Genomic DNA, 27,535 nt, shown 5'->3' on the forward strand with positions numbered 1-27,535 from the left:
GGGTGGATAAATAACCAAACAACACCCAAAAGCTGTGCGTCCCTCCTTATACCCCATCTCCCTCATAGCTGTACACACACACACAATAGTTTTGGCTTATAAGCACCACCTAATGGCGAACAATAGTGATACGGAGCGTCACGAACCAAGTACCTACTTGCGGCAGTTGATTATGGCACCAGCTATGAGTCCTTGGTCCCCTTAATGTACACCAAAAAAGCTCAAGGACCCCAAACACTGAAAAAATAGAAAAGCAATCACTTCAGCATCTATTGGACTTGTGGTCATCAAGCAGTAGGCCCTGACCATTAATTACATCTCAAAGGTCCTAAAGGGAGTCTGAAGCTGTGGGACAAGGTTAAATTGGTTTGCCATATGCCTCTCTGTGTTTGGTACTCACCATGCCTTTTACATGTTTGGCTAATTATCTTCCAGGGAAGAATGACCCAAGGAGGTATTGGTATTATTGTATCTGTATAGCATGTCTGGCAAAGCCAAACCTTGAAGATCTGGCTAGAGAGATGGTTTCACCCTCTTGCAGAGCTAATGCATATGTCTATGCACTTTGGTGCTCTCAGAAGCATATCAGGCTTTTGATTTGGTCATTGCAACATGGTTCATACGTTTGATTGTCTCACAAAGTTCTTCCTCACCTGATGATTCGAAGTTCGACTCCTTGGACGGAGAGGTTTGGGGCTTCTTCTTACGTCCTGATCACCGTCCCTCGAAGAGGTAAGGTCTGCCCATACAGGAAGCCAGTCTGTCCGCTGAGTATGACAGCAGGACGTTGTGCTCCTCCAGGTGCAATCCTCAATATAGAGGGGAAAAATCCAGCCGGCATAAAAACAAACTACGATGTAAACAGCAGGGCAAGGCAGCAAGTACATCAGAAGAATGAACCCAAAGTTGCTTAAGAGCAACACACAGAACAAGTAGCATGGGATCAAAGCAGCACAGAGGGGAAGGCAGGGGAAGGCAGCGAGGCAAGGCAAGTGAGGGAGGACGAGCAAGGAGGCAGGGGGATGCACACAAAGAAGGAAAGGAACACAGTGTAGCAAGGAAGAAACTAGCATCTTACCCAGGGCACGAACAGGGTTGCAACGCGTCTGCTTGTTGATCCGCTCTGCAATTATGCCGAATGGGAGGATGGACGCCATCTTGGAAATCGGCTACACTGCTTGCAGCAAACGGAAGGAAAAGTGATCCATTAATGCAATCACTCACCTAGTCACTCATGTACCCATCCAACTAGTCGTCCATGCATGCACCTATTTACCCATCCATGCAACCACACATATACCACAGACAATCAACTTCACCCACTGGAGGGTGCTGCAGCGCGGAGAGAGGATGAGGTCGTAAGCCTCTGCAGCTCTGCTTGGGCTGCCGACATCCTGCAAAAATATCCCATTTCCCTAATTAATCTTTGGCTGCTTTCGACTGCTGGAGATTACTGAACCTCTCGGTTCCATCCTGCTGCATTCCCCATTGAAATTGCGGCTGGGGAACCATGCAAACTCGACCTGATTGTGGCAGACCTTATTTGGGGGTGCTTGCGGTAAACCCAGGCAGGCTAATGTGCAGGTGGAGGCTGCGTATGATGGTGGAGCCTGCAAAAAAAGAGATTGTGCCCTGAAGGTACGTGTGGGAAGCTGGCGCGGGAGCCCCCCGCTGAATGAGTGGCAGTGGCGACGGCAGAAGAGAGTGAGTGCGGGCGCTCACCGAGGCATCGTGAGGGGCGGCAGCCACCGGGTCGGCAAGCAAGAGGCTTGCAGAGGACTGGGAAGTCGTCTGACAGAAAGGGGCCGGGCCAGCAGCAGTGAAATCCTGGCTAGCACTAAGGAGCAAAAACTTGCAACTCAGCCCTTATAGTAGCAGCCGGACTGGGAGGGCCGGGATCAGCTGGGGTCGCCCCAGCGGGCTAAGCGGCAAGTCTGAAAGTGGAGATTGCCGGCACAGGTCTGAGAAGCCCAGAAAGAGCCTGCAGAAACGTGCGGAGAGGTACATCAGCAACGCAGACCAAGCCTGGGCAGGCTGAAAGGCCTGAGTTGCCTGAAGGAGAGAGGGACAACAAAGCGCACAAACCCATGGAAGAGAGAGGAACTGCACATGATTAGACAGGAGCCAGCTTTCATTACAACCTTCACTTTATTCCACTTCCTTCCAACTGCCTTTCCTCCTCCTCTGCCCCTCCCCTTCCTCTTTCTTCCCGCTCTCCTCCCTAAAGGGGCTCTGCCCTTTATTCACTCGCAACACCACCCTCCCACCCCCCCCAACTTAACATGAGACTTCCCGGGCTACATCTGTTCGATCAGCAGTTGGGGTCTGTTGATTGTTTGATGGGGTTTATTCGGCGGTTCGCCGGTCTCGCCCTCATTTCCTCGTTGCGGTGCTTCATATGTCTCTCTTCTCTCTATTCTTTCCCTTTCGACCGTTCCTTCTCTCATTGGTTCAGGATCCTCTAGGTATAGTTTGTGGAGGATGGAGGCTTTTGGAGTCCTTTCACTGTGGTCTTTTCTTATTGTTAGCACTTGTTCTTTGTCCCCTGTGACTGGGAGGGGGTCTGCAGGGTATGTCTTTTCTTTGGCTTTCTTTGTCTCTCCCACACCTTGCTTAGGTGTGCAGTCCTTCATCTGGGTGCCTTCAAATGATCTATAGTGGATGTTGATGATGGCCTGCCGTATTGCTGTCTGATGGCTGAGACGGCTGTTCCCTATGGTAGGGTTTGGTATCATGTGGATGGTGGTGTGTACTCCGCGGTCTCCCTGTGTTGGGTTGCAGTGTGATTGCACATTTGGCTGTGCTGGCTGTGTTGTTCTCCACTGGGCTAGATGGGCTTGAGGTTTGTCCAGGGGGTATGCATCCTCTCCTGTTCGGTGACTTTGCCTGTTGCTGACATTTATTGTGGTGTCCATGATCCCCCCCGGTACGACATCTTGTAGGGTCCTGGTATGACTTGTGGTCGTCTTGCGGGACGGCTGGGGTTTGTGTGCTGTCTGCTTGCCCCAGTCTGTATCTCCTTGCACTACGTAGTTCTTGGCAGAGTGGGTGTTCATGTCCGATGGTCTTCCTGACGTCCGGCTGTGCTGTCAGTGGTATCTGGTGTCTTGTTTGGGGCGGTGGTGTTTGGGTCCTTTGCCATTCACTGGGCCCACTTAATTGTTCGAGTCGTCTGGTTAGGCTTGGTGGTGGTGGTGTTGGCTGGCCTGACTGGTGTGTGAAGTTTGTAGGCCGTTCCACACTGCACACCGCCTTGAAGTGGTCTTCCTGGCCACATTGCCTGCATCTCCGTCCTATGGCTGGGCATGACCGTCTATGTGGTACCTCTAACCCACATTTGTGGCCTTGTACATTGCTCGGGGTCGGGTAGCGGTGGCCTGGAGTATTCCATCCGTCCTACCGTGAGGGCCGCAATGGAGTTACATTTGTTTTCGATGGTGGCTGTCTGTGCTTCTGTTCGCTCGTATGATCTTGCCAGATTGAGTATCTTTGTTATGGGCAGAGGCTTTTTGAGAAGGTATTTCCTGAGCATTGACGAGGTGCACCCTTCTATGATCCTCAGTCATATTGCCTCCTCATCATTGAAGTTGACGAAGTCGCAGCTGCTTATTTTCTGTTGGAGACGGATGACAAACTCATCAATGGATTCATGTGGAAGCTGCATGTGTTGATTGAATGCATAACACTCATAGTCCTTGTTGGTGTGTATAATCAGCTTGTCATTGACTGTAGTAAGGAGGCGTTGGTAAGTGTTCCTTTTTTGCGCAGGGATGGTTTTTATGATACTTTTGATTTCTTTTCCTGCCAGGTTGGTGAATATGGCTATTTTCTTTGGCGGGTCGTGGTTGCCTATTGCCCGCAAGAAGTCCTCAAACTCTTCGACCCATTCTTCCCACCTTTGTCTTTGATCGTGTCGTGGATGGAGGGTGAACGTGTCGGGCCGTCGTAGGAAGGTGGTGTGGGAAACGTGTTCTAAATGTTCAAGGGTATGTTCTCCCACATCAGCCGCTCATTGTGTATGGTCTCCCATCTTGATGGGTCCGTTTGATTGCGGTTCCTCCTTTCCACTGGTGGTGTTGTCAGGCAGTTGCTGCTGCAGTGTTGGGCTAGGCAACGTTGTTACCCTGTGATCCTCTTCCTTCAGGTCTGAGTTTTTGGTGTCGCGGTCGGTGGTGCGTTGCAGATCTGCCAGTGGTTGGGACCTGCTCCTTTAGTGTGGCCCCTGTATTTGGGCGTTGTCTGGTTGCGGGCATGGTGTCCTACGTCCCATGGTGGTGCGGTGGGCTTGCAGATGTTCAGGGGTGTCTCGTGGCCATGTGTCTTTCGTAATGGCCTTCATCGGGCTGGTAGTCTTGTGGTTGTCTGGGCCTGGCGCTGACCAGGGGTCCCCCATGGCTCTTTGGTGGTGGGTTTGTAACCTCCTGGGGTGGTTTCCTTTCTCAGTGTTCTTTCTGCTTCTCCTACCTTGGGTGTTGGGCACCCATTACTTGTGTTTGTGCACACACGTGGTGCCTCGTATGATACGTGACCTCTGCACATGTTTATTGGCACCAGCGTAGTGCAGAAGACGGCTCGTAGTCTGTGCTGTCCCGTGTGTGTTAGTTGCAACGAGCGTCACAGGCTTGTTCTATCATGGGGCTTGGCGGGCGGGCGCTCCTCCTCTCACTCTGGGCGGTCTCTTGTGGGCCGCATGGCATGTCGTGCTTGTGGCCCTTGAGGGATCCTGTGGGTGGTGGGCGTACGCCCTGTGTGGTGCTCACTGCTGTCCTGGGCGATGCTGGGCCTCTATCTAGTATGAGGTGTGCTGCTGTAGAGTGTGATTCCCTCACCGGTCTTTCGCCCGACTTCTCTGGATTTTCGGCACAGCACTGCTGTGCTCACCCTTGTCTTCCTCTGCCTTGTTGCTGGGCTCTTCTCGCCCTCTTCCTGGTCCAGATGTGGGCTGCTGTTTACTTTCTCTGACACACATCCTCTCTGGCACAGCTCTTCTCCACTGCCAGGGCATACTGTGTTGCTGGGCCGGGTCCACCGCACCCTTCTTTCTTCTGGGCATCTGCTGCCCGTCACTATGCTGGGCCTGCGTCACTCACTGTTCCTCTCTGCAGACTGGTGTCAGCTGTGTTGGACACTCTTCGCCTTCCACTGCTCCCTCCGTCACGGCGGGACCGTCCGGGCACCCCACTGCTGGGTTCTTCATCTCCCGGCTCCGCTGCTGTGCTCCAAATGTGGCGCATCCCGCTGGTCACGGTCTGGTGGGGCTCAACTCGTCATTGCTGGCCATGGCACCTTTCTTCACTGCTGATCAGGCAGACTTCTGCCGGCTCCTCACTGCTGAGCATCTTGTCCCTCTTCAGTGCTGGTCGTGTAGACCATCTTGCTACCGCTCCACTAACGGGCACGCCAGTGTCTCCTGTACACTACTGCTTTGGCTGGGCTCATCAGTTGTTGCCTGTCCTCTTCCGTGGCTCCGTGCCTCATGCACCTTCCACGCGGCGTGTCTCTTCTCGTTGTAGCCTTCATTTCTGTGCTGCATTTTTACTGCGCTCCTACTGGACTCCGCATTGCGGGGTGCTGTCTTCGTGGCATTGTTGGCGTTCGTTTCACCTCGTTGCCCAGTTGTTGGCCTCTTTCATGCACTCCAAATGATTAGACAGGAGCCAGCTTTCATTACAACCTTCACTTTATTCTGCTTCCTTCCAACTGCCTTTCCTCCTCCTCTGCCCCTCCCCTTCCTCTTTCTTCCTGCTCTCCTCCTTAAAGGGGTTCTGCCCTTTATTCACTCGCAACAGTAGCTGCTGGGGGTGCAGGAAGATCCTGTTAAAACACTGACTGGCAGTTCTTATTTGGACCCCCCTCTACACATATCCTCTTGCACAGCCGCCCCCGGGCATCCCGAGAACCCTGGTGCTCATCTGCTGGGCGATTTGTTGCTCACACCCTGTATAGGATCCAGGCCATATATCTAGGGAAGCACTTTCTCCATTAGTGTTGCATTATCGGTGGCGTGCACAACTTTCTTCGAACAGCAAGTCCTGCAGGTTTTACTCTCCTTCACAAACACAGGGATTGCAGTCACGGTCACACAGGTGGGGCTTCTAACTGAGAATGCAACCTTCAAACAGTGCTTCAGTAATGTAATTCCGAGGGGCCACGTTAGCCGGTGGACTTAAGTGGGCGCAGTGGCACCTGGGTGGTGTGGGTGTTGGTGTGGGGGTAGTGAAAGATGGGTGTATAATCCAACTTCCTGCAGGCTCTTTCTGGCAAAGTAAGGGCCGGGACTGGCTGTGGTAGATCCTGAGATGGCCCAATGGCAGTCGAACACTATTGGGCCATGAACAAAGCAGGTGGGGGTGGCAAAGAACAAGCCCTGGAAGGGGGCCGTGCCGAAAAGGATGGACCACTACACAGTGAGTGCCCCTCCATCCTCTGTTACGGCACAGGAGACGACGGTGTCATGTGTGGAAGCCTCTGCGGAAGAGCAGAGAATATCGCTCACGGACATTATGAGTGCCATAGGAGACTCCAGGTCATCGGTAGAGGCCAAGATTGACGGGTTGGCCTCAGAGGTGTCCTTTTTGTGGTGGGATCTTCACAAACTCTCCTCAAGGGTGGGCAAAGTGGAACAACGTATATCGGACAATGAAGACACTCTAAAGGAGATGGAAAGACAGTTGGCTGCAGTGTCCCAGAAACGTACTATTCTGGAAAACCGAGTAGAGGACAGCGAGGGCAGGTCCTGATGTAACAACCTATGGATACTTGGGCTGCGGAGAAAGAGGAAGGGCCCAGTATAGAGTTATTTTTAGAACGTTGGCTCGCAGACCTCATGGTGCTCAAAAAACTCAAATTTCTTTTGAATTGAGCCGGCGCATTGTGTCCCAACCAGCTACACGATACCTGGAACGCCCTGCGCACTGTGATCACACATCTTTTATACTACAGGGATCTGGACACTCTTCTACATATGGCAAGGGCACCAGGCCTGTTCATGTACAATGGGAATCGTATTGGGTTCTTCCCAGATTACACAAAGGAGGTAAAGCAGGCCAGACAGTCCTTTGACTCTGTTAAGAAAAAGTTAATGTCACTCAGCATTAAATATGCACTTTTCTTCCTGGCTCTGCTCAAGGTCTATCGCAGGGACACAGTACATTTGTTCCACAACCCGAAAGAAGCCTGGGACTGGATGGAGACACATATCCTGTCTGGGCCATGTGCTGGACCACCAGGAGTTTGACCTGATCGGGGCTGCGATCTTAAATCGTCCCCATCCACGTTTGACACACAGGGATCTGACCCGGTTGAGCTGGCCAGTGGCGGGTTTGGACATGGCGAAGTGAGTTGAATATGGGGGGGTGCAGCAGTTGGACGCTTTGCAGTGGGATGATGGAAGGGGGTCAATGGTCAATGTGGTGTTCATTTTGATATGCTGGGATCCGATTGATGGTGGCCTTGGGCGGAGTGTGCGGGGGGGCTCGGCTGGCTCCTGTAGGCGACCTGGAATATTTATTTAAGGTTTGTTGTGTGTTTAGGCTTGCATGGTTCAGGTGAGAGGTGCTTCTAGCTGGTGGGGAAGTATGGGGTGGAGGTGTTTTTGTTTATACTAAAGGTTGTTGGGGGATGGGGAGACTGGGTAGATTTAACGTTTGGAGCACTGGAAGTGGTACAAATTTGGGAGGTCCCTCTGTTGTCTGTCAAGACAAGGGAGTTCCTTCTGTTACACATGTATGGCGGGGAGGATAGGCCTAGGACAATGTCCTTTTTAATCAGGACCGTGAATGGACTGGGGTCAAGTATTATGAGATGACTGGTATTGCAATTGCTTAACCGGCATTCACCCAATGTTGTCCTTCTTGTCCTTCTTACTAAAACCCACATGGTGGAATCAGTTTTTTTTTTAAATGCTTGGTCTATCGCACTGCGATCCATGCCAGTTCCTCTATGGGGTAGAAAGGCACTTTGATACTAGTACAGCTTTGCGAAGCTAACACTGGGCCGGCCAACTGGCAGTTGTAAACAATTGGCTGCATGGGGATGGGTCACTGCTGCATGTTATTTCGGAGCGGGGATGCATAATGGGTCTTCCCCATCGATTCTTTACAGTGGACGGAAGAGGCTGGCGCTCCCGCCCATGATGCAACATACTAAACAGGGATGGCGGGACTCCCTTCGCCATGTGGGTTGGGGGGGCAGGGCTACCCTTGTTCAGCCCCTATGGGATAATGCCTATATCTTGGAAGTGGGTAAGATTGGTAGACCTGGGGTTTGGGAGAGTCAGGTGTGTAACGTGGGAAGTGTGGTGAGAGATGGGGTGCTGAGCCCTTTTCCTGAGATTTGGTTTATCGGAGACGGAAAAGTTCCATTATTTACAGCTCTCCCATGCCCTATCAGCTCAGTTTCAGTAATTTCGAGATCTACCAACCTGTTCCCCGATAGAGGCGAACCTTCTCCCAGAACGGTATGGGTTCAAAGGTTATCTCTACCCTTTACCAGGCCCTCACCACCTTTGCCACAAAGGACTTGGCTTGCCTCAAGACAGGGTGGGACAGGGATCTGGGCCTGCTGGAGCATGAGGATTGGGAGTGCCCGCAGGTTCTCTGCTTTTGGCAGAAGTGTTTAGATAAGGTCCACTCTGTTTTGGGATTGGTAATAGCTGGGGATCCAAAGCTCCTGCTTTTGGGGGAGTGGGGAGAAACGGGCTTCACTAGGTTTGAGAAGCTGTTTGTGTCTACGGCCATCGGACTGATGAGACAAGCAGTTGCAGCACATTGGGGGGTGGGGGAGCAGCAGATCGCCCAAGGTTGGCTAAGTGGGTTACTGATATGGAATGCTGTATGGCCCTGCAGAAGAGAATATACAATACAAGGAGCTGCCCTGGAAAATGGGAGAACATTTTGTGGAAAATGGGATGGGGAGGTTAGGGAGGGGAGAGCTGGCCTTTTTGATTGTGAACTCTTTGTTTTGTTTCTGGACGATTCTTCTTTTGACAGTGCTTCCCTTGGTCTATTGTTTGTTTGAATTTCGCAGTGGCATCCAATCGTGCTGCATTGTTAGGTTTCTCCTATATGTGGAGTTGTTTTTTATTTCTGTTTCTGTACAAAATAATAAAAAGTGTTTTAAGAAACCTATTGGCTTTGTGTTAGTCTATGGGCCTCATTACGACTCAGGCGGTAAGGGGTTTACGGCGGCGTAAACAGCGCCGACCCTTACCGCCTGATTCCGAGGTCCCTTAGCGCCATGGAGGTTTTAACACCTGCTTTTAGCAGGTGTTAAAATCCATGCCGCTAAGGGACCTTGATGTTAATTACGCCACCGTAATTTACGGTGGCGTAATTAACGCCTTCCCCTCTCCCATTATGCCCTATGGGGCAAAAATGGGAATGGGGAAGGGTAAATGGGGATTGGGGACTTACCGCCCCGCCAACCTCGGAATGGGGCGGTAAGTCCGCCAACCACCATGGCGTATCATATCTATCTATCTATCTATCTATGCATGCATGTCGAATAGGGGGGGGGGTATGTGAGTGCTTGTGTGGGTATGCTGTGGGAGTACATGGGCAAACGAGGACAATACTTACATTTGAGCTAAGTTCCTTGGCAGATATAATGGTAATAAGGGAAATAGATGGAACCTCAAGGCATATGATGTCAGAACCTAACATGTATGATGGCAATTCCTGATATATGGTGTGAGCATCTGGGCATATCATAGCAATGATAGGCAAACAGTAAATGTGTTACCAGTAAGTGTGCCTGGGCACATGGTGGCAATATTTGACATTTTCTTGTCCTATCATGCTAACATGTGATATGTGCCTGGGCTACCAGGCCATACTAAGGCACTGCCTGTGAATATGGTACCAATGCCTGGCATATGGCAGGAGTACCTGCATATTAAATTCAAGCACTTAGTATGGGGTTGTAGTACCTGGCAAGAGGCTAGGAATAGAATGCATACAGTGTGATAACCTTGGAAAATACATGGGCATGTGCCAACATCAAGCATATGAGCGAAGAATCTGGCCATATGAAGGGAATACCTGGCAATGCAGACAACTCCCTTCATGCTACAATACAAACATACCACACACCAACCGAGAATATATCTGCTCCTTTCACAACACAAACAAGTTGAACATCTCAAAACCCATACAAAAGCTGACAATTAAAAATAGGTCTATGTCAGAAAGCCAAAATGGTATTCTCTGGGACCACATCATGCTGCTCTCACACACTCCTTACCAAGACACTGGCAGGTATCTCGGCAGCTTACACCTCTTGGTCTTCTACTCAACCTATTGCAGGAGTCCCCGCAGAGCACTGCTTTTCTCCTCCTACCACACACTCCCACCTCTTTGAAACTATTCCCCATTACCACACCCTGGCACTGCTCACCCACAACCGCATACCTGTTTGGGGACTGACACTCCACCACAGAAATGTAGACAGGGTAGGGCTTGAGCGGGCAAGGCCCTGTCAAAATCTGTAAATGCTCAGCAGCGCTGTGTGGGCATTTGCAGAAGTTAATGTCACTGCGGTGGACCCACATAAATTAGCTTCAGGACCCACTTGTTAGACAATCCTGGCTATGCCTCTGCTCCACCAATTGCAACTCCTTGTTGTGTAGGTGGACAGAAATGCTGTACTGCGTGTTGGCTTCCTCCTGCCAGCGATGGGAGTTCCATCTTCTCCCACCGTCATACAGACTGTATAGAGCAAAGCCTCCATGCCACACATCCACCCACAATCCACCAATCGACCCCATTACATTTATTTTTATTTATTTATTTGTTTGTTTGTCAATCGCCAAACTCCGGTAGGACTACAGAAAAACAAGGACATAGCAAAATATGGGACACCACAGAAGGTAGCTCATGGGCCTAGGTGAAAAGGTGAGTTTTCTTCCTTAGTCCTAGTGCGGTATCATCCCAAACTTGAGCATATCGGACGGGGAAAGATCTTCCCAACCCCTTTTTGGCTCTGGGCACCATCTGCAACTCGTTGGCACTGGAGCGGAGGAGCCTCAATGGGGTGTATTGTGTGAACTGTTCCTGTATGTATTTAGAGGCATTGCCAAAAACACATTTGTGGGTCATATAAATGGCTTTGAAGCGTATCCTGGCTGGAACAGGAAGCCAATGCACTTCGTTACGAGCACTGGCTATGTGGTCTCTTTTAGATAGGGCGTACACAAAGTGAACAGCATCGTTCTGTATGATCTGCAATGAGTTAATGCAACGGGACGAAGCCCCCAGTAGTAATGTGTTGAAATAGTCAAGACGCAGTAGAATGACTGCCCTGGCCAAAGTGGCCCGGTTTCTTTGGAACAGGAAAGGTTTAGCATGTCTCAATACTTTGAGGTAGAAGTGTGTGCCGTGAATGATCCTGTCGACGTGAGCCACAGAGTTCACATCTTCGTTTATATAAACACTGAGGGTTTTCACTTTTTTCCAAATGGGTATGGCATGGTTGACGATGAATATGCAGGAGTACGCTTCTCAGAGTTTGCTGTGGTGTGTATTGAGCCAAATACCAGCAGTTCGGTTTTGGAGGGATTAAGGCACATGGAGTTTAAATCCATCAAGTCATTAATAATGCTGTGTATGTGCTTTAACCGCGCAAGATCTTGATTGTAGTTACTATTCAGCTGGGTTGAGTTGAGTGTCATCTGCGTAGTTAGAAAAGTACACATTCAGGGATATCAGCAGATCACACAAAGGCCTAATGAATAGATTAAATAGCACAGGGGACAATCAGGGCCTGAAGAGGCCTTTCCCAAGCATACCCGCGAGGTCCTGCTACCAAGGAAGGAAGAGATCCAGTAAATGGCACTCTCGGTGCAGTGGCCAGGGATGCTCAACCAATTTAGGTGGCAGAAGTGATCTAGCAAGTCGAAAGCGGCCGACAGGTCCAGGAGTATCAATAGACCTGCCTTCCCCTTTTCTACGATGCTCGGCATTTTGGTCTGAAAGTCCACTAAGGCTGTCTACCTGTCTCGTGAGCGGGCCGAAAACCGGATTGATATGGGTGGAGAATTTTCTTAGATTCCAGGTGGTTTTGGAAATGGTTTGTGACAACTTTATTGAGCACTTTAAGCAGGAAAAGGGTGTTGGTTATGGGCCGTATGTTGCTAGGGTTGCTGATATATAAACTGGGCTTTTTTAGCAGGGGAGAGACAACCACGTGCTTGAGGCTGTCAGAAATGGTGCCATCTCTAAATGAGGAGTTGACAAAACGAGCCAGAAAGGGTGCTAAAATGACAGGACTTTTTGTTATGAATTTCCAAGGCAGGATTTCTCCTGCGCAGGAGGTCGGCCATGTACATTTCAAGATTTTAAATATGTCCATTACGGAGATGGGGGGAAAAGGTGAATCTGTATGTCAAGACTGTATTCTAAGCTATTGTTTTTAATTTTTCCCCAATTAACTTTTTTTTAAATTTCATTTCGATGTAATTTTGTAAAGGTTTATATTAACCACAGACAAATAAAATAAAAAAATGAAAAAAAAGGTGAAGTTGCAGGTAGATTGTGGCTGGTCTCATGTAATGAGTGTAAGATGAGGAACATACGTGTGATTTCATAGAGGCCGCAATCTTTGAGCGAGCCAGTGAAATTGTGTTTGGAAATGCATGTTGGACTTTGCTAAAGTCTTTGTTAGAGGGAACTAATGGCTGAGATTGCACCATCGGTTTGTCTAAACGGTGGTTGATTGCTGGCAGACTCGATTTCTTTGTTAAAGAAGTCTTTTTTTGTGTTGCAGATTTGACGATTGTAGATGGCGCAAGTATGTTTCCAGGCATCTTTATTCTCACTGGATGGGTTTGTGACACAGGCCCTTTCTAGTCTTCTTTTTTCTTGTTTAGTTTGAGCCAGCAAGGGGGTGAACTAGAGTTGTTTACTCGGGGTGTCCCTCACTGTTTTCAGTGTAAGGGGGGCGACCTCGTCCAGAGGAGAGGCCAAGTGTGAGTTGTAGGTGTTCACTAGTACTTCAGGCGGGTCTAAATCCTGGGTGAGCTCCATGATTTGCTTCAGGCATTTGTCTAGAGCCTCGAGGTTAACCCTATTAAATTTCCTGCTAGCTATTCTTCGAGGTTTAGAGGCGGCCTGTTGGGAATTTGGGGCAGAGATATATGTCGTAATGAAGAAGTGATCTGACCAAGGACATGCTTCAGTAATGGTAATATCTAGAGTGATGTTTCTGGCAATAATCCAGTCAAGGATAGGTCCCCTGAGTGAGTTGGCTCAGTGTTAAGGATTTTGAAGTTGGCAGCTTGCAGTGCCTTTTCCAAGTCCCTAGCGTCCTTGTCACTTGCCACCCCCAGCCAATGGTTCACATCTCCAAGAACAATAGTAGAGCTGTTAGGAGTGTTAAAAGCAGCCAGAATACGTAGTAGCGCTTCGTTAAAGTGTGTCCTGATGTCAGGTGGACGGTACACAAAGTTGATAGAGCTGTTAGCATTGGGAATAAGCTTTAAGTGGATAATGTCGCAGCCAGTGCATGTGATGGTAGTTTCGTAGACCTGCCATTCTGACTTGACAAGAGACGCAACCCCACCCCACAGCCTTGAGCTTGGTTTTATTAAAGAAGTCATAGCTTGAAGGTACGGCAAGGCCTGTTTTAGGGCAACATGAGTCATTGAGCCATGTTTCAGTGAGGCACACAATGGCCAAGTTATTTTCAAAAATGTAGTCATGGATGTCGACAGCATGTTTGGGTAAAGAACGGGTGTTAAGTAGAGCTATTTTGATGGAAATAGGGGTGAACAACACAAACAGTAAAGAAACAGACAGATGCATTGGCTTTGTCAATGCTTGTTCAGAGAGGTCTCAATCAGTACCAATGGCGCCCATGAGATCATGGTTAGCGAACGGGTGTTAAGTAGAGCCATTTTGATGGAAAGAGACGTGAACAACACAAACAGCAAAGAAACAGACAGATGCATTGTCTTTGTCAATGCTTGTTCACGCAGGTCTCAATCAGTACCAATGGCCTCAGGAGATCTTGACTCACATGAGTAAAAATTAGGTTTCTCTGGCTTATGTCTGACAATGGCCACTCTGCCTCAGCGGCAGGCTTCCATTTGGTTCATGAGAGTAGTCTCTACAGCCGCCACTGTCCACCGGGTGAACTTTTCTAAAGGCCCACCGGATGAGGACCACAGACACATATCTCAGGGAACCTGCCCCATTTCAAGGCATGAGTGACACCTTTAGTCCACCCTGGCACTTTAGCCAGCAGAACAATGCGCTATGTAACGTGCATCTTTTCCTATTATAAGTATGTGCCTAGAAGTACCTGTATGGCTGAAATAGTGCAGTGTTCCGTGACAGCATTCAACAATTCATAGCAAGGCAAGGGTGGTAAAAATAGATTTTAATTATTTATACAGCATCCTGCATATGAGCTTGCAGTCACTTTAGAGCTACTAGTGTAGGCTATTTTAACAGCAAGTGCATTTTATATATAATTGTATTGATATACAAACTGCTTCTGCGAGACCCCCTTGAGGGTCAGGAAAGCTTTATGGGATATGGTTTGGTGTTTCCCTATTTTTAAATTGCATCGTAATTCGATCTTGGAAGAAAAGAAAGTATAAACATTACTGCCATACTTAATAAAATGCCGAGAGAACTTTGTAAGACATAACTCCATGAGAATCAGAATAAACCTTGAACTGACGAATTAAATTATTGGAGGCAGATAAAAACTCCAACATCCCTTAGAGGACTCCCTGATAGAAGAGAGACATTGGAACATTGGTTCCTAGGGGTGGGCTGGGAGCCAAAAGAGGCCCTGGAAATAATTCCTGGAAACCAGAGGAGGCCCTGGAAATAATTCTCAAAGTGGCCCCATATTGCACATTTTCGGCAAGCCCAAACCCTTTTCCTATGAGAAAATGTGGAAATACCACACACAAGAGGCCCAGGGTGCAGAGGCCAACCCAGAAATCTCCAGAGTTCCCTATAGGCCAGTCCACCCCTCGCTCCTTGAATCTGCACATCGTCACAGCTGGAGAGTCTTGACTTTTGGGCATTTTGCACCCGATTCAGTCAGTAGCTTTAGTAAGGGTGGAATTCTGGCAGCGTATCCTGACTGGGGTTCAGGTTTCTTTGGTTATTGCGTCAGTACAATTTATCGTGTCAATTTTCAAACTTGTACAATGCATGTACTGTTATTTGTGATTGCTAGCAATTTGTTCATGAATTAGCTCCATTTCGTATAAGAATATTCTAAAAGTTATTTTAAACTATAACACACATATAAAACATCTAATTGTACTTATTCACTCTGAGCAAATGTAAAAAACAATAACACGTGAATTGTAATAGAAAAACACAACAAACATAGGAAAAGGTTATTTTCTGGTATACAGAAAAGGGAATGTTACTACAAACCTAGAAGCATGAGTTGAAACAAACACTGCTTCCTTTGCAGGGTGTAAATGTTCGCAGATGGGGGCTATTTTCAGACTTCTTGGTTTTGCAATGTACAGCGCATGCCAGTGTTCTGTGCTCCTCCGATAAATCCTATCATTAAAAGCAGAACAAACAGGAAACGGGCACTTAACGTGTCTCAGGAAACTCCCTCCAAATTAAGGAAAGCTGGAAATGCTTCTGAGGGCTGAGAAACAAGCTTCAATTCTTTGGGGAAAATGCGCCTAAGGGCTGAGCTTTCCCATGGCTAAAAGACAAACATTGGGCCTCATTACAAGTACAATGGTGCAGCACAAAATGGTGGTAATGTGGTGGTAATTCCATTACCGCCGTATTATAGGTTTGGTGGTAAGGTAGAGGAGAAACCTGCAGTCAAATGCTGGCAGTAAATCCATCACCTTAATGCCAAAAATTGACAAAATTGTCGGAATTACTGCTGGGGAATTACTGCTGGTGGTAATTCTGCCAAAATTCCCATGGAGTGCCAGGGACTCCAAAAATGGGGACTTGTACTGCCTACCACCACTTTTAACCACACGGTAAATCCATGTAACCAAGCGGCAGTAACAGTAAATCCATTTTGCAGTGTTTCAGCGGATTTACTGTTGAAATACTGCCACACTTGTAATGGTGCCCATATCTTTTGTATTACAATAGCTGGCATTATGGCAATTGTTTATTTTGTAGATCATAGATCAGTCAACACGTTGCCCCAAATTAATTGTGGGGCTCAGTGCTTTATTTAACATAGTGCGATAAGAACAATGAACCACTGTTGGCCTCTGCTAAATCTTAGTACTTCAGGCCAGTGGGGCAGCGAGTTTCACTGCAGGGCAGGCCTGTATCGCATACACCTGGGCAGAGGACTGAGTCCCCATAAACTAAGGTACAATTGGCCAGGGTGACCAAGTGACTAAAATCCCACCTGTGTAATTCAGTGAGTCATGCAAACACACATAACTTTGCTGTTATTTTGCAAATCAATTTTTTCAAATATAGGTAGTTAATTACATTAATGAAATGACAAATCAATATCAAACAGGACAAAAGAAGTGTAAACTTCACAAGTGTTACATAAAATTAACGTACATTGTTGTCAATACATTTTGTACAAGACAAGCATAGAGTAAAAAGGCTCCCATCACTGTTGTGCGATCGTAAAGTCTGCTTCAAAGAGGAAAAGTTGATTTAAGCAACCAATAATAGCCCAGTGTTGACATTAAACACTGGAAAGAAGGATGTCGACACAAGGAGTGTTTCGGCCACTGGTAGCTGGACTAATGTGCTTGGAGTTGGATGGCCTTCATCAGGACAAATGAGAAGGAGTAGTGGTTGAACATTGAATGGGGAATCCTGTGCGGCTCTGCCAAAAGATGAACAGAGGAAAGTGGGCCTCATTACACGGTAGGCGGAGGACCAAGGTGCTATTAGCACCTTGGTACATGCCGGTAAAATAGCGGCACCGCCTTGGTGGAAAGGGGAATTACCGCCCTATTCCAAGGTTGGCGGGGCGGTAATTCCCCCTTTCCCCATTGCCCTTCCCCAGTCCCATTTTTGCCCCATAGGGCTCTATGGGAATGGGGAAGGCGCTAATTACGGTGCCGCAAATTGCGGTACCGTAATTAGCACCCTGGTCCCTTTGCGGGTGGGTTTTTAACGCCTGCTAAACAGCAGGCATTAAAGTACCTACCCGCAAAGGGACCTCGTAGTAAGGCGGTAAGGGTTAACGGTCACCGGTACCATTACCGGTGACCGTTAACCCTTACCACCTTCCGTGTAATGAGGCCCAGTATCTTATGGGAATCCATAATGAAGTTAGTGGTGGGTTCCGATCAAAATGCAACCATAATGGAAATCGGTACTTGACCTTCTCATGGGAGAATTACTGAAAAAATGTAAAAAGCAAAAAAATTGTATCATTTCTTAAGGAGGATAGTTGAAAATGTGTAATAGCATACAACTTTATATATACATCCCCTTTTTCTGACCCCCCATAAACGGTACATTCATTGTACTATGTTTGGTACAACATTAGTGTGGGGTACACTGTGGTTGTATTGACTTCAATAATCATTGGGAGAAAAAAATCCATAGAGAATTTTTAAAAAACTACAGTTATGTAAGTGTAAGTGTGATATTATGTTTGTTTGAAGTGTGTTGTTATTAAGGGAGTGTTTAAAGTAGTTATATACCTGTTGGTGTATTTTAAATACATTAGACTTTAAAAGAAGTCTTGTAGTGACAAGAATTCTGATGGTGTATTTCAAGTGTATTGCAATGAAGGGTATTTTCTTTTATTAGTTAGATACCTGTTTGCGTATTCTAACTATCTTGGCTTTTAAAAGTACTATTGTAGTATTTTGGATGCAGTTAGATACCTGTTGGTGTATTCTAACTGTTTATTGTGCTACAGTTTAGTGAGTACATTTGGGCTGAAGGAATATTGAGTAGGTATTTGTTAGATTTGCTGGTAACCCATGTTTTGGAGTAACAGAGGTGTTGTTACATTCAAACCAACCACTTCATTTTTTGACATATGCAGTATAGTGCCCTGAAGTGGTTGTTCCAACAGTGTGGTATATTATACCTGCTGTTGTGAAGGTTTTCTTCCCAAGAGATACTTGGGCGTGTGTGAAGCCTGTAAGCTTACAGTAATTTTGGTACCATCTGCATTGTACCTAAGAAGCAATAGTATGACATATTGGCTATCTGAGTTGATTTGCATACTGGAACGATAATATGCCATGATTTGCCTTCTGCAGAAGCTGGTGAAATGGAATGGATTCCCAATTTGGTATGGATACATATACAAATCGCTCATTAGGGATGTGCTCTTGTGAAACATGGTTGCAGAGAGTGCATATATGTTTCCATGTGTATGAAATCTGGAAGATTTCTTTTATAGGGATGTTTTTGGTTTCCAGTACTTGTAGTAAGTATATTAGGAATTCTTGAGTATCTTCTTGTGTGTTTATGGTCAATTTTACCATTCCTGCACAGTAGTCCAATTCTTGCCTTATACCCGAGACACAGTAAGTGCTGTCAGGATTATTTGAGGCATTTCTATGAAGGACGAGCTTTTGCAAAAACAGCTGGTCCGAGCCGTGTAAGTAAATATTGTAAACAATTGGTGGCAATTGGAAGAGAAGATTGATTGTTACATTTGCATAGCAATTTACTCCAGTTGTGTTGCTGAATGTAAATGGACCAGAGAGTTATGTGTCGCATCGTTTGGTGGGCCTGCATATTTTTTGGGAGAAGAGATATTTGTCTCTTTCTTTTCTGATGGATGTTCAGTTGAGTTTCTAGTAGGCAGTTTTGTGGTTGTATTATTTGATGGAGAAGGAGTTGGTCATAATAGTGGTCAATACGAGTACGGCGGTTGGCGGTTAACGGCACCGGTAAGGATGCCGGTGCCGTTAACCCCCTACCGCCCCATTCCGAGGTCCCATAGTGGGTCCCACTAGGGCTGGCTGGTTTTACCAGCCGCCCTTAGCGTGACCCGTTAAGGGACCATGGAGCTAATAACGGGCCCGCTATTTGCGGGCCCGTTATTAGCTCCTTCCCCATTCCCATTTAGCCCTATGGGGGCTTGAATAGGAATGGGGAATGGCATTCAGAATGGGGACTTACTGGGTCCGCCTAGGTCGGAATGTCCCAGTAAGTCCCCATTCTAACACCACGGACCCGGACACGGGTTTGGAGGCAGCCATGGTGCTATTAACACCATGGCTACCTCCAAACTCGTAATGACCCCTATTGTTTCTTTAGCAGTATCGTAGGGAGATTTGTTGTAGATTCTGTTTGCATTACTTTTTAATGATTTTATTTATTTATTTATTTATTTATATAGTGCCGACTGCCTGCAGGCATCGGGGCGCGTATGAGGAGACATGGACAAACGAATAGTCACACAGCGTGAGCTACAGGGTACATATCTAGATGTGGGTGTACAGTGCACATAGCCTGTTGTATTCTAGGAGGCAAGGAATGTCACCATTGACGTTGTTTGCATCAAAGTTAATTAGGAATGGACCATTGAGTACATGCAGACGTGAAAGTGCTACATAACTCAGCCCTTCCTTAAAGACTGTGCTACCAATATTAATCAATGCATGATCTAGGGTTAGACATTGCGATTTGTGAATAGTGACAGCATGTGCAAGAGATATAGACAATTGTTCTCTGTATATGTACATGTCTTTCAAAAGAAGGAAACGTGATATTGTGCGACCAATTTCTTTATCTTCTGCAAGTTTGTCAAAGTGGATGCTGACAAACTGAATGTTGTTGTCATGTGGATATGTTTGGAAGCCAACTACTGTACCAATTTATTTATTTATTGTTTGCTTGTTAGGTGCTTATACAATAAGAAAATACTGTTTCAAAGCACCCACAGGGCAGGGAGGGAGCAAGGACGGGAATAAAAACATTAAAAACACAATATTTAAGAGCATAGGAGGGAAAAGGGTAGAAGGGATGAACCCACTATGCCTTATGAGTATTCAGAATGTGTAAATGCAGCAAGGAAGAGGGAAGAGGGGGTAAGTGCTGGGGAGTCCAAGCTCATGGGTGAGCCACAGATGAAGTGCTAGGAATGTTGAGTGCTACACAGACTGGGGCCGTGGAGTGTGAACCTCCAGGGCAGAAGGTGTGCAGATGCAAGTGCTGTGGATAGACAGGAGCTGGGCAGGATTGGTGTGGGAGGTCAGGGCCCTGAGGATGCATAAGGGCCCAGGACACTGATCGCAGCAACTGTGAAATTAGCAGAGGAGAGAAGAAGGGAAGGAGGAGGAAAAGAGGAAAAGTCTTAAGGAGCTTCTGGAATTTGAGAAGATGTTGCTCAAGGCGCAGAGGGAGGGCGAGGCTATTTCATAGGAGGGATCTCACTGAGGAAAGTGAACAAAAACCTCTCTGGTTAGCAAAATGCTTTACACACAGAGAGTTGGTGCCAGAGGAACGTAGTGGTCTAGAGGGAGAGTATTTAGTGAGATAAAGGTGAAAATATTGTGGTCCCTGGGCCCAGACAGCCTTGTGGATAATATACAGGGATTTTAATTTAATCCGTGCAGCAACCGGGAGCCAGTGAAGACCTTTTAGTGCAGGAGAGATGTGGTCCCTGGGCTTAAGACCAAGGATAAGTCTAGCTGCCCTATTCTGGATTAGCTGGATGGGTCGCAGAGTGGAAGATAGTAGATTCAGGAGGAGGCTATTGCAGTAGTGAAGCCTAGAGAGAACTAGGGCTTGGGTCACATTGTGTCTCTGAGGGAAAGTGAGAAAAGGTAAAATTCCTTTTAGAAGGAGTAGCTGAAAGTGGGACTTCTAGCAATGTCCTGGGTGTGAGGGAGGAAGGAGAGAGAGGAGTCGAATATGCCTCCAAGGTTTCTGGCTTCAGTTGGAGGTGTAGGTGAAGAGCCCAGGGAGGAAGGCCAGAGTGAAGGGAAGACGGAGGGAGCAGGGGACCCGATGGGAAGGATCTCAGTTTTACAGGCATTGAGGCAGAGACCGTTGGAGGCGCACCAGGACTGGATGGCAGTCAGGGATGATGGAGGGTGCCACAGAGTCAGCAGAGAAATTAAAAAAGAGCTGCGTGTCGTCTGCATAACACTGAAGTTGGAGGAGAACAAGGCAATGTGGCATGCAAGGAGAGCAAGGTAGATGTTAAAGAGCCAGGGGGAGGGTATAGAGCCCTAGGGGACACCACAAGCAGAGAGGGGAGGAGGAGAGGAGAAGGTGCCCAGGATGACTTGGGAAGAGCGGTTAGTGAGGAAAGAGGTCAGCCAGTCCAGTGCCCATTCTGACATACCGAGGGTATCGTCGAGCCTTTGTATGAGGATGGAATGGTTGACTGTGTCAAAGGCAGAGGAGAGATCGAGAAGAATAAGGACAGCTGGGGAGTAGGAGTCCAGGGATGCAAGCAGTTCTTCACGGGTGATCAGAAGAGCAGTTTCCTTGCCTCTGTGTGCCTGGAATCCAGATTGATGGTTGTGGAGACCACCAACAAGTTCAGTGTGTGAGTTGAGTTGGGGCAAAGGCAGCTTCTCAAGCAGCTTCCCCAGGAAAGGGATGATGGAAATAGGGAAGTATCTGGCAGGGCAAGAAGGGTCTGAGGCTGGTTTTTTCAGGTGTGGGCGCACAAGGGTGCGCTTAAAAGGGGATGGGAAAGATCCAGTGGAAAAAGAGTGATTGCATAAATCAGCGAGAGCTGAGGCAAGAGAGCCAATGTTATCCTTGTTGGTCCTGGATAAGCAAGGGGAGTCCTGTTTACAAGAGAGCTTCATGGAGCGGAAAACTCTGGTAACCTCTTTAGGTGTGACAGGGGAGTAGGAGGAAAAGGAGGAAGGATGAGGGAGGGGGAAATGGAGGAGAGGGTGTGTGGGATGGGATGTGAGGGTGTTTAGAAAGGGTGGTCAGGATGTCCTGTGTTTTGGTGGCAAAGTGGGAGGCCAGTGCATTGCAGAGGGCCTGGGAAGGGGACTGCGGAAGGGTTGGCTCGTTACCTGCAGATCTTGAAAAGTTCAGCCATGTTATTAGATGCGCCAGAGACCCGTGCCTGTATGTGGGCTCTTTCTTTGCACGGATGCCAAGTCTGTATTGCCTTTGTAGCAGGCGGCAGGCCAGTTTGTCAGAGGATTAGTCTGAGTTTAGCCACCTCCATTCTGCCGTACTGCACTTTCGGTTTCAGGGCCGCAGGTTCGGTGTCATACCAGATGTTATGCTTAGAGGCAGGTTTCAGGTGGATACTTATGAATGGGGCAAGAATGTCAAGAGTGTTGGTTATGGACAGTTGAAGGGTGCTGAGGGCAAAGTCAGAGGTAGAGCCAGAGGTGGGAGGGGTGGAGGTAAAGGCAGCGCTAGTAACTTGTTTCATGGGGCGGATGCTAGCGAATGAGGTTGGTGGGACATTAGGGGGGGCGGTCAGGTGGCCAAAGGGACCCAGGTGTGTGGAGAGGAGAGAATGGTCTCTCCAAGAGAGAGGGGTGACTAGTGGGATGTAGAGAGGTCAGAATGTATGAGGGCATCCAGAGTGTGTCCAGCTGAGTGGGTTGGCCCAGAAGGGAGAATGGAGAGGGAAAGCGAGGTGCAGAGGTCAGTGAAAAGAATGGATGCTGAGCGTGGGGAGTCAGTTGAATGTTGAAATCACCCGGGGGAGGAGGTGGATGAAAGTAAGGAAGAGCAGAAGTCAGTCCATTCAGAGAGGAACAGGGTGGTGAAGCCTGGAGGCCGGTAAATGGTAGCAATGGTCGGGGGAAGATGGGAGAGATAATCAATTTGCAAATCAGGCTTTCAAAAGAAGAATAGGACTGGGTAGGTAAGATGGAAGCAGGAACCCACTCAGGGAAGATTAAGGCAATCCCCCCGCCAGTGCAGTGAGGTTGAGGCTTTGAGATGATCTTGAAGCCATCAGGGCGGAGGGAGTCAAAGGCAGTGACTGAGCTGGCATTGAACCAAGTCTCGGTAAGAGTGAGAATGCCGATGTCAATGTCTTCAAGAAGGAGACAGATGTCAGAGGAGTGTTTGTTGGCTGTGTGTGCGTTAAGAGTTGCCAGGTGGAGGAGGTCTGTGCCTTTGAAGGTTTTCTGAGGTGCAGTACAGGGGCGTGGTACACCAGTCAGAGGAGGGAGAGAGAGGGTAGATGGGGGAGATGCAGGAGAAGGAAGTTAATGAGAGAAGGCAGGATGTGGTCAAAGAGAAGGAGGTTTTGTTGTGGTCCATGAATGAGGCTGGTGCCAGTGTGATAGACATTAACTAAGCAATGTGAGAATGAGAAACTGTCCAAGAGGACTTCCCACTTGGTGCCACCGTAAATGCAAGGCTGTGGGAAAGGAGAGAGAGTAGAGATAAGATGGGGGTCCATAGAACTGGAGAGGGGACAGAGAAGAGGATATCAGTGTAAACCTCTCTAGAGGAAGTGCTGGCATAGGTGTCTGCAATGGGATGTCCAGGGGTTGCACTCAAGATGTCTTTTTTGTGCTTTTTCCTATAGGTGATAGTGTAGCAGTTAGAGGATATAGGAGAAATGGAGAGAGCCATTAGGTCGGCAGAGGTTTAGACAAGGAATGAAGGAGGAGTGGCTGCACAGCACAGTTCTAGCTAAACTCACCAGCATGCCTAGAAGGTGAAGTCGGAAAAAGAATAACTGCAAACCAGAAGGAATAGAATTGCATCAGATAAGTGGTACAGAAATGTATGAACTATACACAACTAAGTTCGATTTTGAAAACGGAGGCAACAAAAACAATACAGTGTTACTCAGATGTAAAACTAAACAGGCAAAGCAAATGGTGCACAGATCTAAAGCTAAACATACCTAAATTCGATATAAAAAAGGAGGCAGCAAAAACAATGCAAAGCAGATGGTGCACAGATTTAATGCTAACCACAACTAAATTCAATTTAAAAAGGAGGCAGCAAAAACAGCAGTGCAAAGCAGATGATGCACAGATCTAAAGATAAACACAGCTAAATTCGATTTTAAAATGGAGGCAGCAAAAACAGTGCAAAGCAGATGGTGCACAGATCTAATGCTAAACACACCTACATTTGATTTTAAAATGGAGACAGCAAAAACAGTGCAAAGCAGATTGTGCACAGATCTAATGCTACACACACCTAAATTCGATTTTAAAATGGGAGCAGCAAAACAGTGCAAAGCAGATGGTGCACTGATCTAATGCTAAACACACCTAAATTCGATTTTATAATGGAGGCAGCAAAAAAAGTGAAAAGCAGATGGTGCACAGATCTAATGCTGCACACACCTAAATTCGATTTTGAAATGGAGGCAGCAAAACAATGCAAAGCAGATGGTGCACAGATTTAAACTAAGCACATCTAAATCCAATTTTAAAATGGAGGCAGCAAAAAACTGTGCAAAGCAGATGGTGCCCTGATCTAATGCTAAACACACCTAAATTCGATTTTATATTGGAGGCAGCAACAACAGTGCAAAGCAGATGGTGTACAGATCGAATGCTACCCAACACTTACATTCGATTTTAAAAAGGAGGAAGTAAAACCGTGCAAAGCAGATGGTGCACAGATTTAAACTAAACACATCTAAATCCAATTTTAAAATGGAGGCAGCAAAAAACAGTGCAAAGCAGATGGTGCACGGATCTAAAGCTAAACACACCCAAATTCAATTTTAAAATGGAGGCAGCAAGAACAATGCAAAGCAGATGGTGTGCAGACGTAATGCTAAACACAAATGGGAGTCACAAAAGCACTGAAAAAAATAAAGTTAGTTGAGGCGGGGATGGAAGAGTTGAAAGGCACAGTAGATGCATCAGGAGAGTTAGTATTGGAGGTCAGCCAAACTCACTTTCATGCCTGCTTGGATCATGGATAGACTAGGATCCAGTGACCTAGGATGCAATACAGTAGTTAGTCAGGAGTTCGGATCATTGTTTGTACAGTGAATCAGAGACCCTCCTGGCCCTCCTTGGCCCAGACAGGCACAGACAGGTCCTTAGATGAGGGCCGTGGCTGGAGGGGCCGGCTTTCGTCTGCTGGCATCTCTGATTGGCCGAAAATGCAGAGATGTAGCCAATCATAAAGGGGATGTAGGCTGGTAATGGGTGCCTCCTAACTCCTGGAAGGGTTGGCCATTTTGGAGAGTGAATGGCCCTGCAAAGAAGAATAGCCAAATGGCCACAAGCAAGGGTGTAGTCCTTCAACATTGCAGTCCCACAAGAGCACTTGCAGATGGAAATGTGAGGCGCTTCATCAGATTAATTATGAGCATGTCATTCACTTGGAAAAAACTATTTTCCTTTCCCATTTTCCGTGGCACCCACATTAGTAAACTAGCCCCCCAGGGTTTACCTGCATTGGACCTGCAAAAACGCGGCTTAAAAAATGAAGGAGGGTGGTGGTGGGTAGCACAAGGCACGAGGCAGGCAGGCATCAGCCCTGCCTTCCGTAGATAGAATCTACAGAATTGCTCCATCAACTAAAACTTGTTCTACATCAAGGTTACGTTTTAGAATGACTCTGCTATTTAGGCACAAAGTTAATATTTTCAACAATCCAGCTGTCTTGGAGATAGGTTTTTTAAAGGTATTTAGTCATGCAGTTGCTTGTTGACACATAGAGAGTGTCATGCCATGCACTTCTAGTTTGTCTGTGGAGCTGATAAGCAGTATGGGTTGCATTTCTTTTTTTAGCATTGTCTCGTTGAATTGACTACAGTGTGCAGGGTAGATCCCTGGGTCTGCACTTAGAAACCGCTGGGTATTAAGCGCGTTATAAATAAACTATCATATCATATCATATATGAAGGAGTCAAAAACCTGGATCTACCTGGATTTCCAGGTTCTTCACTGAATGTGAAAAGGTTAGCTGCCTTTACCACATTCATTTCAATGTATTGCCGGTGGAGTTAGAATGTACAGGAAAACCATCCAAAATCCATTTACATCTGCAGATTCAATGGGCATCGAAATGAGCATGGCAAAAATGCAGAAACTACTCCCAAGCGTCATAGTCTTCAGTTACTTCTGCTCTGAATCCAGGCACTGGTCCTGGCACTGGTTACATGACCTCAAGCGGCTGAGCCACCCCGTCAATTTCCTCTGCAGCCTTCCTGTGACCCCTGCCGCCTGGTAAGGCTTGCCCTGTGCCTCTCCACTGACACCTGCTTCCCTGGTCAAATGACCAAATAGCCCACCGCCATCTGCCGAGTGGTATAATCAATGCTGAAAGCTTCAGAGGTATAACTCAGGAGTCAGGTTCTTTATTCCATTTACCATAGTTCTAGATTTTTAAGTTACACATAGAACAGAGATTCTCACCATCCAGCCCCCAACTGACATGAACATGGAACATTCAGGTTGCATACACCAACATTCTATCCCTCAAAACTGTCCACCAGGACAGGAAAACTGGACACAACACCTCTTCTTCCCTTACACACAACAACATCCCTTTACCACGCACCCAGTCACATGGCTCAACACCAAGCCAGCATATCATGCTCAATACAGGCCTTTCCGCTCTTGCTGTTATGGCTCCAGGCACAGCCACTTGCTTAGCCAGCCAGTGAGGTGGAACCAAGGCCTCTTTATCTCTCCAGTTATCGCATCCACAATATGACCTCCAGGGCACGCGTCGCTCGAGCATCAGAAGAAGATAGCAGTTGAATGCAATGGTGTCTCCTGTTTGGTCCTATTTAAGGCAGGAAGGACCAGTCCCCACTCCACATACCCACCAATGCCAATCACACAAAAACCGAACATGCACACAACACCATTTATTTATTTATTTTATTTATTGGTTATTTATATGGTGCTTATAACAAAAAAAAACAGTGTTTCAAAGCCCCACAATGCAAAAGGGAAGGGAACAAGGGGGCGGGGGAGGGGATGCCAGGGTGCCTGTTGGGGAGGCAACATGTAAGTGCATGGGCGAAGCAATCCCAAGCCAGGAGGGAGGTCTGACACCCATCATGTTAGTGCAGGGCTGAGACAACTCTCGCCTCCCCCCAACATTTGCTCCAGGGTATGTCAGCCAGCCACAAATGCCCATTCTAAGTGCAGTCTACTTCAGGGTGCAAAGCAAATAAAGTGATAAGCAAATCAGAACACCAACCTACAGAATCAGTGTTATCATGACGGTCTACCGAGCCCATTCGGAGAACGGGTACTTCTGCTAGTAGTATATAACACTTCGACAAGCCATGAATAACCAAAGGTCGTCACAAAGTCATCCACAAGAACACATGGGCTTGCACGCTACACTATTCATCCAGTCTCAACTTAATGCAGTACCTTTCCTGCCCCTTTCCAATCACGCACACATTGACATACCACCTGATCTACCAACAAGGACTTCTACAGACCTTATAATTCAAGGGCTTGTCAACCCCTGCAATAACATCTATCTCTAAGATCTCAAATCAACAGCAATGCAAGCAAACAACTAAAACAGAGAAGCATTACTCGAACTCCTCGACTTCCTAAACATCAAACCACTAATCCACTTGGAGTCAACGCCTACTAACTCTAGTGCAAGAAGTACGGCAAGAGTACAGCACAGCACCCATAGAGCTTCTCCACACTACTTCCAACCATCACTAACAACTTAAATTGATCAAG

The 27,535-nt window shown here is 47.3% G+C and overlaps 1 long non-coding RNA gene across 1 annotated transcript in view; it reads right to left on the reverse strand.

The window, feature by feature from the left end:
* Nucleotides 1–27,535, reverse strand: part of LOC138481634 (uncharacterized) — a 306,303-nt gene that overhangs the window by 239,322 nt on the left and 39,446 nt on the right. The window contains exon 2 of the long non-coding RNA XR_011274299.1: nt 1,079–1,174. This is a non-coding gene — a long non-coding RNA (uncharacterized lncRNA). The remainder of the gene's footprint in view (nt 1–1,078; nt 1,175–27,535) is intronic.

The sequence above is a fragment of the Ambystoma mexicanum genome, chromosome 5p (genome assembly GCF_040938575.1).
Source record: "Ambystoma mexicanum isolate Mex_15411 chromosome 5p, UKY_AmexF1_1, whole genome shotgun sequence".
Classification (NCBI taxonomy): Eukaryota; Metazoa; Chordata; class Amphibia; order Caudata; family Ambystomatidae; genus Ambystoma; species Ambystoma mexicanum.